Consider the following 15,989-nt stretch of genomic DNA (forward strand, 5'->3'; position numbering starts at 1 on the left):
GCGGAAACTGTGAAAGACACAAGGGTTCAACTTATTTCTCTCCCTATGTGAAATGCTGGACTCAGTCACCGAACAAGAACTCATAATGTTTGAGCTCTTCTCTAACCAAGACTCACTGAATTTTAAGCACATTAATTCAGAAACTCTAGAGACCCAGCCAAAGACAATACTGCAGGCAGCTTGGCTCAAGGGAGGAGATGTGGTTGTAAACACTTGAACATGTTTAAATCCAGTGAATGTCCCAGTTATATTCGGTAGGTCTGACAGGACAAATGGCCCTAACAATCCGAATCACTCTGGAAGAAAACATTTGCCAAGGATAATGAAAGCCCCAAGGCTTTTTTCTCCTGTCATCTGCCAGAACATTGAGTTATCAGAGTCTCTGTGCTCTCGTAGGTGTTCTTACCTTCAGACAACTCTGACCCAAAAGACACAGCCGCAGTTCTCTACATTACAAGATCACCTGGTAGGTGGCCTCACACAGTTATGTGGAGAGAAAAATAGTCTTTTGAATGAAAATCTGTTGAGCAGCTAGGGAGCAACCACCTATGTATCCAAGACACTCTGCTATGAGTCGTGAAAGAGTTAGAAGAAAAACTTAGGGGAAGAGCCTTGGACACTGGGGTTCCAGAGTGTTGTTAAGGCAGAAACCACCTCATGTTTCTCAGAGGAAATATCAGGTAATCTGAGTGACTGGGGAAGGCTACTTCTAAATCCTGAAAGTTATGTTCATGGCATACATATGGAGAGAAGTTAGAGTACTTTATGTTTTTATCTCTCTATAAGATTGTACTGTAACACTACTTTATTTCTTAGAATCCAGAGCTCTAACACACAAGAACCAAAAACAGAGAGAGATAAAGCAGGCTGCTTTCTAAGGTTCAGTCCACCTTCCAGGTTGACTGTTTGCAGATTGACTGTTGAGGACACAGCTCACACATTTCCCGACAATGTCCTCTAGCATGCAAACAGGGCCAGGAAACACCTTCGGATTTAAAGTGACAGCTTGTAATTTTAACACAATGTTCAACACATTGATGCAAAGCCCACTGAAATCAATGAAAATCCTAAACAGGATCTGGTTGAAATGGAATACTCTTGTCCCTCCATCCAAGATGCCATTCCAGTGCAGAATTCCTGATTGCAAAGGCAGTTAAAGTCACTCTAAGTGTGCTGCTGAGGATTGCCCTGGTATGGGAAATCCTTGGCAGGTATAGCTGACCCAGCAAAGCCAAAGCTATACCATCAACTAACTCATCTAGCATAGAGTATTCTGTGCTCCAGTTATTCCTGCCAGTATAATGGGCCCATTTTAAGCAATTAGGGACAAAATCAGTTCAGGAGAAAGGGCATTGCCAGTAAGCATGAGCTAAGTGAAGGTAGCATGGTAAGGAATAGATCTATAGAATGCAGGACTACTAAGGTATTAAATCTGGATCACAATAAAGTTGTATAACATCTGAACACTGAAATATATTTATAGTGAGAAATCACTATACTATTATTACCAAAGGCTCAAGAGCCAAGAGATAATGAGTAAGGATAACGGCAACCACAGAGTTCCATATAAAACAAAATCATAACATGACTTCTAGAGAGGAAAGAAGTTTGTCTTATCCGAAATGTCCTTTACAGCCTTCCAGCCACCGTGGCTGTGATCCCATTTTCATTAATCACAGTTCCTGGAAGCGGCCTCTGGATCCCTGCGGCCCCCTGCCCGCATGGGCAGCCAGGGAGGCTCCACATGCTATCCCCACCCCGAGTGCTGGCTAAGCAGCTCCCATTGGCTGGGAACTGCGACTAATGGGAGCAGCAGGGGCAGCGTCTGCAGACGCGAGGGCAGCTCACAGAGCCTCCCCGGCCACCCATGCACCTAGCGGCTGCTTCCTGGGAGCCACAGTAAGCACTGCTGGGACCCCACACCCCGAACCCTCTCCGGCACCTCAACCCCTAGCCCCAGCCTGGAGTCCCCTCCCGCACCCAAAGTCCCTCCCAGAGCCTACACCCAGCAATCCCCCCACTCCCCAACCCCCTGCACCAGCCCAGAGCCCTCTCCTGCACCCCAAACCCTTCATCTCCGGCCCCACCCCAGAGCCCACACCCCCAGCCGGAGCCCACACCCCTCTCCTGCACTCCAACCTGGTGAAAGTGAGTGAGGGTGGGGGAGAGTGAGTGACGGAGGGAGCAGGGATGGAGTGAGCAGGGAGGTCGGGCCTCCAAGAAGGAGTGGGGGAAAGGGTGGAGCCTCTGGGAAGGGGCGGGGCAGGGTATTCGGTTTTGTGCAATTAGAAAGTTGGCAACCCTAGCTAAAAATGGGCAGGCAGTGTGAAAAGCAGGCCCTATCCACTGCTATGACCCTGGGTATTAGTAGCAGCTATGGGCATGGTGCACTGGTGCTGTTCACCCTGCCACAAGGATGGGAATGAGGCAGATTCCTTTCCCCATGTTGGTTCTTCACCCAACGCCCATTGTCTCAGGGAGTGTGAATTTCATCCATAACACTCAGTCATAGATTTTTTTTTAAGGTCAGAAGGGACTATAAAGTCAGCTAGTCTGACCTCTTTCGTAACACAAGGCATATAATTTCATCCAAAAAGGTAAGGGAATATCTGTGACAGATTAGACTGAATTTGAACCAGAGACCACTGCAACCATTTGATCCTGTGGCTTGTCTTGGGCTTCTAGGTGATTTCTGACCCTTCTTAGCTTATGTCAGCAGAATTTATGTTGCTCAGGGGTGTGAATAAGCCACCCCCCTGGCCAAATAAATGACACCAACATAAGAGCAGGTGTGCACAGCACTACATCGGCAGGAGAGCGTCTTCCACCGACAGAGCTTCTGCCACTTGCAGAGGTGGTTTTATTATGCTGATGGGAGAGTTCTCTCCGGTCGGCATAGAGCGTCTTCACCAGACAGACTGCAGCAAAGCAGCACTGTACGTGTAGACATGCTCTCAATAAGAATTTGGAGAGGCACGAGGAGATGGAAAAGCTTGCTTTATAAACAGTTACTTTCCCCCAAAACATTGTTCCTTGGAGGGAAAAAAAAGATGTAAATCACCAATTTTTCCATTTATATTATCAGCTTTTTTCCAAATGTTATCAGGCATTTGATTCTTGTTCTATCCTTTCTTGTCTCTTGTCAAAATAACTTGAAGCAAGCAGAAGGGAAACTAAATGATGGTTTAGTCTCCACAAGAAAACTTACTGCAATGTGTTTCTATAGTAGACTTTATGCTTTCACCTAGTTTGGTCTAATGTAAGTCAGGCTTTAACAAATATTTTTTTCCTCAACTTGGTTTCAGGATAAAATTGTAGAAGTTACCGAAAGGTTAAAAAACTCAGTCTTTTCAACTTTTTTAAAAAAGACATGTGAGGGGGGGGGGTCTAGCTGAAGTATACAAAAATCTTAGCCAAATGGATAATATCAATGCATGGTACTACTTTTGAAACTGCATAGATGACAGGATCGGGGGCATACATGGAAGTTCAAAAAAAACAAATTCAGAAGAGACGTAAGGAAGTGCTTTGTCACTCAAAGAATAATAAATGTTTGGAATGGCCCTACTGGGCAAGGTTGTTGAGGCAAAGACAGTGGGTTCGTTCAAGAAGCAATTAGATGCTATCCTGGGGGAACTGTTGTATTACAAGAGACAAGCATCAATGTGTTTGAATGGCCTTTTCTCATTCCTAACGTTTCCTATGTTCTTTTCTCCAGTTTGTACTCTTAAGGGTCTGCAGCCTCAGTGTATGATATCAAAACCGAAATCAGTCCCAGCAGTGTTCTCCTCTAAACTGGGCCAAGAGACATCATAAAGATTTGGCCTTGCTATAAATGTTCCGTGCTGTACTGCTACCATGCCAGCATCTCCGCTTCTGATGAACAGAAAGGAACTGGCAGTGGGCCAACCTGCAAAGAGTCAAAGATTTTTATTACACCCCTGAAAGTTTTGATATCACTGTGGTAGAGTCTGGTGTGCACTGTTAAAATAGTTGTTGCACTCTGGCCCAGAGGTGGCAGCACTTTAGAGCTGGGTGAAATTATTCCAGTTCATAACGTGTTTTTGAATCTCTCAGGACAAAAAAGCTAGATATATGAAATGATTAATTGTTTAAACCCTTTGAGGAGTTTTCCATCCTCCTCCCATTCCTTTTCTCCTTCCCCTTCTATCCTATTTTTTCTCCTTTTCCCGCCAAACTCCTCTCTGATCTAGCCCTCACTTTTCACATATAACAAAATGGAGAGTTGCCAGGAAAGCAAAGTTTGCATTTTTTTTTCTTTTGTACAATGTGATGAAATACTCTTGCACAATATAACTCTATGCATAGACAGAATGGGTCTTTCAATGGTAAATAACATACAAGGTGTGATAAAATGGGTGTTTCAAGAAAGAAATAGTCAGTCTGAAAGAGGACTTCACAGCCATCTTTATGCTGCATACCGATGCAACTCAGAACTTCCCAGCAGCAGTAAAGATAGAACTCACATCACCCTGCAAGAAAACACTGGCCTCTAGAGCTTGAGCTCCATTTGATTAGCAGGATGGCGCCCGCGACACATGGATGAATAGGGTGGATTCCATCCAGAAGAGGGCAGTGGTACAGTATATACTGTAAACTACCTAGTTCATTACATGAATAATGATCCAATTATTATTGTTTATTTGTTATATGGGAAGCCCTAAGAGGCACCAATCAGGGTCTGTGCTTCGCATTGTAATAATGAGAAAGACGGTCGCTGCCCCAAAAAACTTACAATTTAATATATGAGAAGAGATGATAGGCAGATACATGTAACAGACGATAGGAGTAAAGGTAACAGTGAAGCAATTAGTGTAATAAGCAGAGGTCAAAATGGTATAGCCATTGTCATGTGTTTCATAGACAGAAGTTAAATTTAAGGAGGATAGGTTAGTGGCTTGCAGATTTTTATGAGGCACGCCTCCTAAGCATAAGGGAGAAAGTGTGAGGGTGTCTGATGGAAAGCATTATTAATGTGAATAAAAGGCTGTCATTGTTGGCAGAACAGAGGTGGGGGATCAAGATGGCCTCCTGTAGCTCCACCTGCCAGGATGGGAAACCAAGATGGCAGCCTGTAGCTACACCTGCCAGGATGGGGAACCAAGATGGCAGCCATATTTGAGCAAATAGAAGTCTCATTAATGGGCATGGTTGAGGTACTCCCTTGCATGCCCCACCCTCCCACCAATAACTCTTCTTTCAAGAAAGGTTTATATTGGGGAAGGGATCCGATTATTATTGTTCTACTCATGGTAATACTTAAAGTGTTTTTTAAGCCTCAAGCACTCATGGGAAGGCGAAGATTCAAAAAGACTTAGCCGGGGTTGCTTGGGTCATTTGATGTATGCAATACTAGTTAAATTATTTGCTAAGAAATGTTGGGACTTGTTGAGCTTCCAAATAAATGGTTTTACAGGGTGGTTTTTGGCTGGTGTTGCAGTGGCACATCAATATTAACTTATCCTAGAGAAGAGCATATTATTTTCAATATCACAGCTATTCTCCCATATGTTTCCCAGGATGATAACTGTTGGCACAGAAAGGAAGCAACTTTTTCAAACAATAAGTAATACATTGTGGAAGGCTGAGGTAAATATTTTTTCATGTCCCTAAACAACTCTGAGCACATTGTTACGGAGCATATTGACAGTAAAATGCCTTAAGAACGAGAAAATCTGTTGGAACAGGTTGTGGACCTTGTCTAGCTCATAATTTGCAATATATTAAGAAACTTCCAAGCTATTTCTACCATCTCTGATTCTCTGTACACTGCAGGGAACAGCTTTAAGCAAAGGACTGAACATTTCTACTACAGTAAGGAGTGATAACAATGAGATATTAATAAACAATAATAATGATTTGCAATATTATAGCACCTTCCATCAAAAGATCTCAAAGCATTTTGCAAACACGAATGAATTTAGCCTCCCTACATACCTATGAGGTAAGTATTATTATTGCCATTTTACTGAAGTACAGAGCTGAAATGACTTGCTCAAGCTCAGGAAAATACACGTAGAAGTGAATTCTGAATTCGTAAACACAAGGATTCACACTGCAAACCTGATTCTCAGCATAGGTGCACCCAATCAAGGAACAGAAACAATGTCATGTGACCTGTGTGTCCAATCAAATTAAACAGACAGATCATATTTAGAATGTTGGGTGCCAAATATTTGCAAGTGAACAATCTACAGACCAAAAATTACTAGCAGAAATTATCTGGCAAAACTTCAATTAATTAATACATTAGAGAAAACCACAATCTGCTTGAGGACAATCTCTAAACAGAATATGATGGAAAAATTCCAAGAAATTATTAATAATGAATTATTCTCCTTGTTTTAATTCCAAGTCACAAGTGCCTAATTTATTATGAAAATGATGTTTTCACTACGTTTTACCCCTGCAAGCACCTCCGGAGCCAACACACCTATGGCAGGGTGAGCTAGAGTCTTTCCTGACTCCACCATCAAAAGAATTGTAAACTTAAGCACCAGTCCTGTCCTGAGAACTGCATGGGTGCTGAGGTTTGTCTTAAAATAAGTTGCTCTTTTGTTGGCCAAATTTTGGTCTCCCTTTCACCTGGGAGCCCCTACTGAAGATAATCGGGGCACCACAAGAGTGAGTGAAAGCAGATCTAAATGACAATGGAGTTGCGTAGAGGCAAATCAAGGCAGAATTTGTAGTTTTTAATCACTGATGATGATGCATAAGCAGAAAGAACATACCTTAACTCTCAGGTCCCGGGGCTGGGCCATTATGAATGACATCTTTTAACTTGTAAACCAAACTTGATGTGAAAGTCATTGAGAGACAATCAATATGGTACCATTTTTAAAGTCACTTTCCTAGTAGAAGAGCCCTTCCAGGCGATACAAATGTGAAAAATCGGGACAGGGAGTGGGGGGTAATAGGAGCCTATATAAGAAAAAGACCTCAAAATCGGGACTGTCCCTATAAAATTGGGACATCCGGTCACTCTATATAAACTATAAAGAGATGGCATTTCTTACTATAAAATGGAGACGACAGTTCTTCCCTACCTCACAGGGGTGTTATGAGGATAAATATATCAAAGGTTCCGAAGTGCTCAGATACTGCAAGAATGTGGCCCGTACAAGGACTTTCGAGGCATCAAAATACAATAAATCATCCATAGCAACTACATCTATCTGATGGTTGCTCTCTACGACATGAAAAATTCATTTGCTTGAAAATAATAGTTTGCTAATTCAGAATAATATCTTCAGTTCAACATTCCTGTTTTAAAATTTGCAGCCCTATAACAAAAATTTGCAAGCTGAAAATGTGTATCTGTGGGCACTTAAGCATGTGCATAACTTTAGTCACATGAGCGGTCCCACTGAGATCAGTCTCTCATGCCTTTGAGTTACTGTCTTGGCTGATTCCTCTAAGGACCATAATGAGACCTGGGAACCCGTTGCCATACTGGCAGCATTCACATACAAGGATATCTCTGTCCATCTATGCCCTTATATGGTTCCCATCACAATGGTCTCTGAGGTCCTCCTAAAATTATTAATGGTCAGATTTTGCCCTCTCACTCACATGAGTCGTACCTTACTCCACAAGCAGCTTTACTGAAGCCAATGGGACTAAGACTAAGGTACTATTGAATATGAGTAAAACCATCAGAATCTGCCCCTAAATATGCACACAACTATGAATATAGGCAGAGTTTACCTGATCACATTTATCAGACCAATTGCTGCTCTGATTTAACATACCACTGATTTCGGTGGATTTGTACAATGTGTAAATAACTGCAGAATTTTTCTAGATTTCCAAGTTTCTGTGCCAAAATTTAACTGTTTGAAGGGGAAAGGATTCATTCTCTACCACTATAACCTGAAGAAACACCTAGTATATATACTTTATACCTGAGACATAAATAATAAAATATCATTTAAAGTGAAAAAAGAGCAGACTTTCCATTAAACAGCTGATCCCTGTTGGATGGTCATGGCTTTTTATATCTAGCAGAGGGCTGTATCTCAGATAGGTAGACATCATGTAGAGATGGGATATTTTGTAAGAACATTAATAATGATGTTCATACATTGCTCATGCTGTGGAAATGCTTCCTATTCATCTCATTATCTTCTGGTCCCACAATGGCATCATGACAAGTGCAGAGAAATGAGTGCGAACCTAGAAGCCTTCTATGTCTTTGTGTGCTGGGTACAAAATGGTTGCAAACCAGATGAATGCTTAAATACATTATCAGTTTGACATCCTGTGCTACCACTCTGGAAAGACCCCATCTTTAATATCAGAAGGGCAGAGAGCACTTACCATAGGAGAAAAATAGAATGACTGCTTTGTCCCACACTCTATATCCCTAGGGAGCAGATCACAGAGGTCCAAGATGGCTTCCTTAATCCATTGAAAGGCACTGGTGACGGCCACATAAATGCCTAGATAGATGTTGATTTCATTCACTTGTTTCAATGCTCAGGAGTTACAAGCCCCAGACTTGCTCTTTCCAGTCTCCTCCTCCAGGATTACAAAAGATGCTACGGCACAGAAGGTCAGAAATATGTTATGGCCGCTGAATCACAAATTGATTTCCTCCGCCCAGCCACCAGAACAGTCTTCGCATGCTAGAGAAAAGCAGTTTCCCTATCTCGCCTAGGACAAAGGACCCATCGCCTACCCCCACCTGGTTTAACCCGCTCGTTGAAGCGGTTTACTGGGGTGTGGCCGCTGTCCTACACAAATAGCTACTTACAGCCATAGGTGAGACATGGGATGAACTCCTCCCCGAGATGCATGAAGTGTTCCTCCAATAGAGGTGCTACCCCTCTCCAGTACGCCCCCAAAAACATGATGATATACATACAAAATATCACTAATGCAAATAAGAGTTACCTAGGTATAAACAGGGGCATGCCTAGAGAGAACTTAGCTACAATTCCCAAAATTAGGCCCAAAATGTACATCTGGGGCCAGACCTAGAGTTGCTGTTAATCAGTGTAGCTTCACTGGAGCAAGAACGCTTGTATAGCTTAATCTCTTGAAAAGCCCTCTTGCCTCCAGCCACCAACAGGACTAAATATATTTTATTGGAAATATAAAATACTACTAAGCATTTTAAATAAAAGCAGATTATGATAGACTGGAAGAGTGCCATGTTACTGTCTACTGTATACAGTGCTTCCTTCTTGTTTGAGGCTGGAGACTGTTAAATAGTATCTTTTTGGTGGAATCAATTGGCCTTATTAGCCGCATTCTTAGCCTATTATTTCTGGTTTAATAATATCACAGCTTGGCTGAGAGTAGAGTTCTTCTGCCTGCCTGCCTCTTTTACCCTTAATATTCCTCTGTGGTATGGGAGATTTTCTAAACTCTTCTTCTACAAGATCTTGCTCAATTCTGTGTGACATCTCCTTCATATAGATCCTTTTATGGCCTAAGCCAAAGCCCAGTGACGTTAATGCGTATCTTTCTATTGGCTTTAAAATAAATTAATGAAGATATCCTATCTCCTAGAACTAGAAAGGACCTTGAAAGGTCATCAAGTCCAGCCCCCTGCCTTCACTATCAGGACCAAGTACTGATTTTTCCCTAAGTGGCCCCCTCAAGGATTGAACTCACAACCCTACTTTTAGCAGGCCAATGCTCAAACCACTGAGCTATCCCTCCCCCATGCTTTCATGTGCAGCATTGGGTCAGACCCTTAAAGTTTTCCCATCACTGGAGCCCAATTGAGATGGCTGGGTTGGTTTTTGTTTTGTTTTGTTTGTTTGCAAAAAATATACCAAACATTTTCAAATAAAAAATGTCACTGAAATTTCAAAAATTCTGTTTTCTCAGAAATCTGTAGGCTGCCTTCACGTTACTCAAATCCTTACATTGTGTGCACATCCTTTTCTTTGCAGATTGCGAACAGTGTCTTTGATCTCCACCCTGATTAAAGCGCTCACTCTTGATATACCACTGCCACAGCTCTAAGTCTGAAGACCACAAGAGCTGTGAATATGTAAACATATTTTATAATGCGCCAATGTTCTTGGTTAACTAGTATCTTTTGCATTTTCACAGGGATGGGTTCTTTTGTCACGATAAATCCTGTTTTCCAAAAAATGTTTTCAGAAAAAAGCAAAAAAACCCAACCCAACCCAAACCAGAGAGATGATATGGAGAATGGTAGAGATTAAAAAGAAAATGAAAGGCCATATGGTACTGACAGAGATAAAGTGGTGTGAAAGAGTGACATGTTCAGAGTCCTCTCCCCCTGAACTATTTCACAGCCACACAAGGGAAATCAGGCCCAATGGTTTTTTAAGATAGACCAAGTGTAAAAACCCAACTTCAACTGTTCTCTGGTGACTGACTCATAACACAAGAACTAGGGGTCACCAAATGAAATGAATAGGCAGCAGGTGTAAAACAAACAAAAGGAAGCATTTCTTCACACAGCACACAGTTAACCTGTGGAACTCCTTGCCAGAGGATGTTGTGAAAGCCAAGACTATAACAGGGTTCAAAAAAGAACTAGATAAATTCATGGAGGATAGTTCTATCAGTGGCTATTAACCAAGATGGGAAGAGATGGTATCCTTAGCCTCTGTATGCCAGAGGCTGGGAGTGGACAGCAGGGGATGGATCACTTGGTGATTGCCTGTTCTGTTCATTCCCTCTGAGGCATCTGGCATTAGATGGACCTTTGGTCTGACCCAGTATGGCCGTTCTTATGTTCTTACTCCTGCAGAGGCCATTCTCTCCAAAGCTGTCACCCTGTGAAGCTCAGTGCATGATTCTGCTATAAAATGCAAGTTGCCTAGTTTGTGTGTAACAAGTTTTACACCTTGCCCTCTACCTTTCTAATGGGCTCAACCAAAATGCTAATACAAACACCCTTAAACACGGGGAAATTTGTAAAAGGGACAAAGCTATTCCTGGCTCAAAGCTATCAACTTTGTTGTGGACAACACCTGTGATGAGGTTCTGTAGTTGAATATTGTTTTTATTATGGCAGTGCTCGCTGTCACAGTTACAGAGCTAGCTTCACCTCTGACCCCTTCTCTAGCCTCTAAGTACATCCCTCTCAGGAAGGAGACCTTGTGCCTTTATTGCCCTGCGGGGGAATCCAGCAATGCTCCCACTCCTAGGCTACATAACCCTGTGGGTCCACCGGGATTACTCCAACAGGGTTTGGATACATGTCATTCTTCCCTTGTGGCCAGCAGTGAATACAGTGATCCAAGTCAGCTTTCTTAAAACAAAGTGTTGTTTATTCCTAACAGTAGGAACAAAGCACAGTGCAAGGGGAAAGGATTTTGATATGCATGTCTATCTTACCTAGAGTCTAACCATCCTCAATCCTCCTCTTGGGGCCCGGTAGGTCTAATTTCCTCTACCTCTGAGGTCTTGGGGTGTCAGTCTGCTCCCCAACAGTCTCTTTCCCTCCTGTCCTTGACGGTCTCTTGAAATCCAGCCAAAGGTCTTTGTTCTCTCATCCCACAGGCTTGGACTGGCTGCCTAAAACCAGTTTGGTGAGCTCCAGGGGTTGAGCAAGCCAGACAAAGCAAGTGGCTCTTGCATTGTCTCAAGTGTTAGTGGAGAAGTGTATGTCACAGTCTACCTCCTCCCTTCCTGGGTGCATTTCCTGACAATCCTGCTTATTGAATTAACTCAATATATGCAGACAGTAGACATCCTTACAACAATCAGACAAGCAGATAAACCATAAAGCTGCAAATCGGTCACACCCAGCACATCATAATGCGACGTGTATGTTGTAGGTGTGTGCGCGTGGAGGGGAGATCTGATCCTATGTTCCTTGGACACTCAAAACTCCTAGTAAAATTGATGTGCTTTGGGATAAGAGAGTGCCACCAGTTCTACAGAGGAAATTAATATCATTTCAGACTTAACCAGTAATAATTCAGTGCAGAGCAGTCAATCCCATTCACGAAATCGACCCACAAACATAACCTATACTTTTTCTAAAGTGGAGGTGGGGAAATGGAATGGAAGGAAAATTAGGACAACATACAACCTGTGAAAAAAGTTAGACAAATTTGTGTGACTTTATTTTATTTTATTTTTTGGGAGAACTCAACTAAAAGCGCCCTTTATTCAAACTCCTGGGCTTCGTTTCATAATAGCTTCAGTTCATTGTTCCTTATTATCAGAGCAGACTATGTTCAAGCTAAGGCAGATCTTGTTCCTAAATTTATGGCTCTGTGTGTGACCACTACAATATGTGTTTTGTATGCTTTTTCCTGAAAGCCTAATATACTGACACTGGTGACACGGCTTGGGCTTCCCCTTTCATGTATATTACCAACTCGAACTGCAACCTGCTGGCAGATTTTTCTTAAACTCTAAAATGAGGGTCTAACCTTCTCTTCTTTTTCTTTTTCTTCTCTGTTACCTATAATCTTGATTTGACTCACACAAAAGTGACACAGTGGGAAATCCACTCAAGAAGACTTTGACGAATAACAATGGAAACCTACCTACACGAAAGCTGACTGGTGGCGTTTTATAGTGAAAAAATGTATTAAAGTTTAAAGATGTCATCTATGTTAACTGATCGGTGTTGGTTTTGTGTATTTCTGTCAAACAAAATGTGCTGCAGAATCATATCTGTTAAAGCAAAAAAAAAAAAAAAATAGCCAGGACAACAGCATGAATAAAGAAAGAGAAAGAACAGGGTTTTTTGGAAATATTATTAATAATAACAACAACATTAAGAGCTAGGATGATCTATACACTGTATGGTTAAACCTGGTTCAAGGAATAAGCAAGGGAAAAGACATGAAATAACGAAACCTGAGTATATTCAAATGGAAAGGCTACATACAATGATTTATACCGAAGTATCTTCTCCCCTTTCTAACATTACTGTTATTTATGTAACACCAACAGAATGCTAGGTTGTTAGACAGACAGTGCGAAGATACGCATAATGTCACTGTTCCGACGAGTCTGCAGTCCATATTTGTGGATCACGAATGGATGTGGATCCAAATTTTATATCTAGGGACACTGAAAATCTGCAGATATCTGCTCCATAGCCGCAGACCATGTTTGTGGATTATATCTAGTGCCCTGCAAATCTGCAAACATCTGCTGGATATCCATAGACCAGGTTTGCGAATCGCCTGGTAATAAGACTAGTCAAAAATTTTCCATTTAAACGGTTTATCAACAGAAAATTGAGATTCTGACTCAATGAAATTTTTCATGAAAAGTGTCTACTTTCTGAGGAAATTTTTGATGAAAAATCTGAAAGTCCAAAACCCCAAAAAGTTTTCCAGAAAACAAAAAAATGTTGGGTTTTGGCCATAAAGGTTCAGTATTTGAATTTCTGACAAAAAATTGAAATTTTCTGTGGGAAAACCTCCCAATTTTCGACCAGATCTACCTGCTAACCTAGCATTTTCACCAGCACTGCGTTCACTCTAATAGTGCTATTATAAAACATGTCTCTCCCAGGAATCCAACGTTTAAAATTTTACTTTACATTCATAGATATTTTCCCCGTTAATGTTTTTGATTTTCGGATACTAAACTAATAATGATTTATCTGAGAGTCAACTACCTACATCTAATCTGTGCAAGTAGCTCAGGAGCAAGATGGAAGTCTTTAGTTTTTGGGTCACTGATTTGGATCCTGCCTTGGTCAGGGGTAACAAAGTTATATGTCAATGTCTGGTTTGTGATCTGGTTGCTAGGGGATGACACAAAACACAGGACAATAGGTAAACTTGTTGGCAATCTCAGCAAAGGATCCCTGGTGCAGAAATACCATGGGGAGGAACGCGGTATAAAACCCTGAATGGAATAAATAAATTAATTAATGGAGATATCCTATCTCCTAGAACTGGAAGGGACCTTGAAAGGTCATTGAGTCCAGCCCCCTGCCTTCACTAGCAGTAACCAAGTACTGATTTTGTCCCAGATCCATAAGTGGCCCCCTCAAGGATTGAACTCACAACTCTGGGTTTAGCAGGCTAATGCTCAAACCACTGAGCTATCCCTCCACCCAATAGAATAGAAGAGGACTGAATGAACATGGAGATAGAATGGTTTTCTCATACCCAGAAATGGTTCCCTCAGATCAGAGTTGGCCTGAAGCAGTGACCACGTGTGGTGGAGAAGGTTGCATCCTGCTGTCCATATTATGCCATTGTGGTTCAGTAGCTGGCATCTAGCAGCTGGGGTACATGACCAAGTACTACCTGTGCAGAGGAAGAGATGACGCGTGAAATTCCTGTTTGAAACAATTAGTTACTTGACCTTAAAATGGGAGTTGTTGCTTTTCTTTTTTTAGGAGCGGGATAAAAGGGCTACAGGCTCTTTGAAGGTCCTGTTTGTGCTGAATTGGTAACTGGTCTCTTTTAGAGCCCAGAGCAAGGAGGGCTAAGGTAACTTTAAGCCACCTTTGCACCATTCTGAGCCCTGGCTGCTCTGCAGCCACTGGCATAAATTTAGACAGCCCTGAGGGGCCTGCTTAAGATACAGCAGCCTCCCCCCGGGCTTGCAATCTAAGAACATAAGGCAGGCCATACTGGGTCACACCAAAAGTCCATCCAGCCCAGTATCCTGTCTACTGACAGTGGCCAATGCCAGGTGCCCCAGAGGGAGTGAACCTAACAGGTAATGATCAAGTGATCTCTCTCCTGCCATCCATCTCTACCCTCTGACAAACAGAGTGAGGTGCTGCAGCCTGATCCTCCACTGGGACTCCCTCTATGCCAGGGCTTGTGAGGGGGATCTCTGAAAGCAACCGTATAGGTGCCCTCCCCAGTGCCTGTGCTGGGGAAATCCTTTCTGGGCCAGATACGTGGGGTTTTAGGGTCCCTTTCTGACCCACTCCAGTCCTTTTACATTGCAAAGGGCCCAGAATTGGGGCCAAAGATCTTTCCCTTTTAACTCTTCTCCCGTTTCAGGTCATATAAAGATTTTGCCCTGGGTAATCTATTTTGGGTGCAAGGTGCTGAGCTACTCCAGTGATGGGTGATAGGACTCCACCCCTAGGACAGATAGAGAATATGGTGCTGGTTCTGGGAGCAGCGGGTGCTGGGAACAAGGTCAGCTTCTTTCAATCAGTGGCCCAAGAAACACCAGTCAGAGAATGGAACGCTAGAGGATCAGGGAGCACCAGAGCACAGCCCAGGAAGAATGAGTGAAGATTTTGGAAATTCATTTCTCCGCAGGATGCACCCACAGCCTGGTTTATAGGGGCGATCAGCACAGCTTCCAGGGAGTTCCAACTTTTGCTGGAGTTGTGCATGTCACCTTTAAACATTCAGAAGGCATGTGCCTAAAAAGGCAGGGCCTACTGCTTGGAGCTGGTGAAAGGAGGCGCTGGAGTTCTGAGTGGAAGGACACTGAAAGCAAGTGGCTCAGATATTCTGTAATGGTTCTTAGACCTGGTTGACACCAGCGGTGTTTATACTGCTAGAAACTACATTGGTTTAGAAGAAACTGATAGTGTTCCAGTGGTACAACCTCTCGTATGGACATAGTTATTCCTATATAAGCACCTTTATACCGGTATAACAGTGTCCACACTAGGGGGAAATCTGATTTAACCGTCTCTGTATAAAATCACAACTCCTAAATCGACACAGCGAAAATCGGTTAAAAAATTGTGCATAGATCGGGCTTTATCCTGCCCTCCTCCGTGGTCAGATGCTGGCTGCGAGTGTGTTCATTCAGCATGCTGTCCCAGCTCTGCGCAGATAGCGGAGATAGCAGACCTCAATTAAACCGGCCAAGAAATCCATAGACTCAGTTTTGAGCGAAGGCACCCGGCCAGTTTTACTGTCCATGAGGCACGGCCCTAGTATCCCGCAGACTCTATAGGACCACTGACACTTGTATGACTGTTACAATGGACCAGCTCAGTGAATGGCGGGACTTTCCATTCCCCCCAAGGCCAGACAAAGACACTCCCTCTGAGATACATCTTTATACACCAATAC

The sequence above is a fragment of the Chrysemys picta genome, chromosome 7 (assembly GCF_011386835.1).
Source record: "Chrysemys picta bellii isolate R12L10 chromosome 7, ASM1138683v2, whole genome shotgun sequence".
NCBI classification, from domain to species: domain Eukaryota; kingdom Metazoa; phylum Chordata; order Testudines; family Emydidae; genus Chrysemys; species Chrysemys picta.